We start from the raw sequence: 3,690 nt of genomic DNA on the forward strand, positions 1-3,690 counted from the left end.
GAGTGCAGTTTATTTTTTGTCTCAAAAAGCACTGTAACACATTTTTTATACTTTTTCCTGAACAGCACAAAATTTGAATGTTGTAGAAGTAAGCGATTTGCAAGTTGATTAAAGGTCTGTTCACACCTAGAGCTTTTAAGATAACTAAGGAACTATATTATAGAAATACTCAAGCACTTTAAAGTCGGCTTGGGGGGGGGGGGATAATTCTGAAAGTGATAGTGCAAAGTCATGTTGGATTGGAAAGATCATATTTATGAATTGTAGGTACATGAACGCTACCACAAAGTTGTAAATATGAGTGGGAAACTCAGGATTTTCTTTACATCCCTATCTTTACGAGTCGGGGCCGTGTCAATGAGAAACATGGTGGAATACCACAGTATAGAATAGGTATTTAACAGCTTGACATTGTCAGGCTTTTTTATTTGCAACAAAATAATAATTGCCTGCGCAAAATATAATAGCATTGTGATATAACAAAATATTACGTAAGGATAAAGTTTATAGTAACTTCATTGATTAAAAACAAAGCAAAACACACCTGATGCACATTCTTTGTTCTTCATTTTCTTGTCGGTAATTAAGAAGATTTGGCATAAGTGATTTGAACGCTCCTCACGTCGTAAACACCATAAACACCACTTCCCAACTCATAAATACGAACTTCCCAGGAGGACTTGTAACGCACCATGATTCCAATGATATCGTTCTTTATCGTTATAGTTAAGCTGTGGACTTCCTGATTCTCAAGGAATTAGAACGATTAACTTTTTGATGATGGCCTGTGAAAGGGTCTTAACTCTCTCTCTCTCTCTCTCTCTCTCTCTCTCTCTCTCTCTCTCTCTCTCTATATATATATATATATATATATATATATATTTTTTTTTTTTTTTTTTACTCCACCTATTCATGAATGGAAAAATATATATACTCAGCAAACTCGTGTTCAAGACTGCAAATGTGGGTGCACCTATTGTAGTGCTGATCGTGGTCCTCTCTAATGAAGTCACATGGCCAACGTGTTTTAATACCATATTTTTCCAGAGTTGAGCCTGGCCTGCTGTTGTGATGTAAGGTTGGACTATATTTATCTGGGTTGTGCTGCATAAGCTCTTTTTGTCAGACAAGTGACATGAGCTCACTTGGCACCAATGGTTGGTATCATCTCCTCCCAAACAAACACATGGATCCCAGACCAAGCCCCTTGGTGGACTTTATTCCAGCAGGTGTCCTATGTCAACAACTACACTCAGATGCACAAGGTCATTGCAGTGGATGCTCAGGTGACAGGAAATGGCTGCCAGGAGGATACATGATGTCATTTTCACTAAGGTTGCCTGAGTTATGATTGACAGGCAGTTGTGTTATCATAGGCAGTATGCACTAACCTCTTCAGTATAAATAGGATTTATTCTGCATGCTGATCTATTTATAGGGCAGTGGAGCTATTGAGGTGCAAGTGGAAGGAGGAGATCTGCAGGAATGAGAGCTTTTGTGACAGGATGTGTTCAATTAACTTTTCAAAGTTAATTTAATAAGATAATAAACACCTTTACCTGTAAAATATCCAAGGAAAACGTCTTGGGTTACTATGTTCTCTGAATATGGAACGAGACGCTTTGTAGCGATGACGCAATGGATGGGAATGCCCTTGGGGCAGTGCCAATTATCTGAACGCGTATAGAATCACGGCAATTCATTGGCTGATAGTGCGGGCACCTCCTCAGTGGCGCTACGTCATTCAATCTTAATGCAGTGAACGCGCCATCTGCTCCTCAGATTTTCTACCGAGGAAGCCCTCCTCGGCAGCAAGAGGAACTTGGCAGCGAATGCAGCGTCTCGTTCCCTATTCAGAGAACATGGGTTACGTAAGTAACCCGAGACATTCTCGTTCACTCAGTGCTGCGTAGCGATGACGCAATGGGAACGATATACCACACACGCCAAGCTAAGTGCTGCCAGATCTGGCCATAAGAATTTTGTTTTCTTCCGGAACCAGAACAAAGTCAACCAGGACCAAGGCAACCACTTCATGTGGAAGAATCTGGGAACCAGGGTCCGCATCCAAATCCAGGTTATAAAACTTGATAAAAGTGTGCAGGGTGGACCAACTTGCCACAATGCAAATGTCAACAGAAAAGAGGTGAAGGGAGCTTCCACACCTCATAAGCCAAAGAAATTGCATCTCTCACCCAATAAGAGATCCTTTGCTTAGAAGGCAGCAAGCCCTCTGCGGCTGGCCCGAAGCATACAAAGAACTGAGATGACTTGCGCCAGAGCGATCCACATACACCTTTAAAGCCCAAACAGGGCAAAGCAAATGGAGCCTCTCCTCCCCCGTAGAGGAAAAGGAGGACAGAAAGAAGGAAGCACGACCACTTGATAGTGAAATGAAGTGGACAAAACTTTGGGGACATAACCAGGCCTGGGTTTCAGAAACACCTTCACAAGACCCATGGGCAAACTCCATGCAAGGCCCACTCACAGAAAGAGCCTGTAGATCCCCCACACGCGTGAGAGAGGCTAATGCTAACAAAAGCGTCACCGTGAGAGTCAGAAGCTGACTCCAAAGGTTCAAAAGGAGGTTCTAATAATCCATCTAAAACAACTGACAAATCCCAGGTGGGGACACTAACAGGACATGCAGGCCTCAAGCGTCTAACTCCATGCATAAACAAAGAGACCAGACAGTGTCTACCTAAGGGATCCTCGTCTGACTCCCGACGCAAGTAAACCCTCAAAGTATTCGCAGCCGCATCGGCATACTTATCCTGCAGGAATTCCATCACTGAACCAACCATGCAGCTGAATGAATCTACTGTACACCAAGACTCAATGACCTTCCACTTAGAAAAATACAGCCGTCTAGTAGAAGGCGCACTCAAATCCGGCCATGGGTGAGCAAAAGCATCTATCCCCAGAGGCTGCTAATGAGAGTCAAGGGGTCCACTGAGTCAAATCTTGTGATGGAAAGAGGTCCACCTTCGCCTCGCCGAAAAGGCTTTTAATTCTGAGACAACATTTGGCGGAACAGCATCCATTCCCCTGACCTGAGTTTCTGTCACGACAGGAAGTCCGCTGCGAAGTTCAAGGCCCCTAGAACATGAACTGCTCTCAGCGAAAGGAACCTGTTTTGAGCCCATAGGATGAGGCAGCGCACATGCCTGTTCAGGGTACGTGACCGCAATCCTCCCTGGCAATTTATGTGGGACATTTGTTGTCCATCCTGACAATAACATGACAGAGTAAAGACGACGCCCATCTTGACTCCTTTAAGCAAAAAGAGAGCATGAAGGCAACTGCACGATACACTCAGCAGACAGAAAGCTTTCATCCACCACAGGATGCTGCCTTGAGCCCCAGAAGTCTGCGACATGTTCCCACCACGGCATAGCTGAGCCTGAAGTGGGCCAAGCACGCACGGAGACTGGAAACTCAAGCAGTGGCCAAGCGGGCCTGCATCGAGAGAAAATCGAGCTGGGCACCCAAGAATATGTTCCACTCAGAAGCTGGTAAGGTGCTCTTCTGAACATTCAGCCTGAGACCAATAGACCGGAAGTGGTGAGGGACATCCCTGTGACAACATAATAACTCTCTGGATTGAGCCAGAATGAGGCAGTCATCTAGGTAATTTAGTACACGGATGTCTGCGGAGCCAAAGCCAGATCAAATGGAAGGACCCGAAAT

Source organism: Squalius cephalus (genome assembly GCF_949319135.1).
Source record: "Squalius cephalus genome assembly, chromosome: 9".
Lineage (NCBI taxonomy): Eukaryota > Metazoa > Chordata > Actinopteri > Cypriniformes > Leuciscidae > Squalius > Squalius cephalus.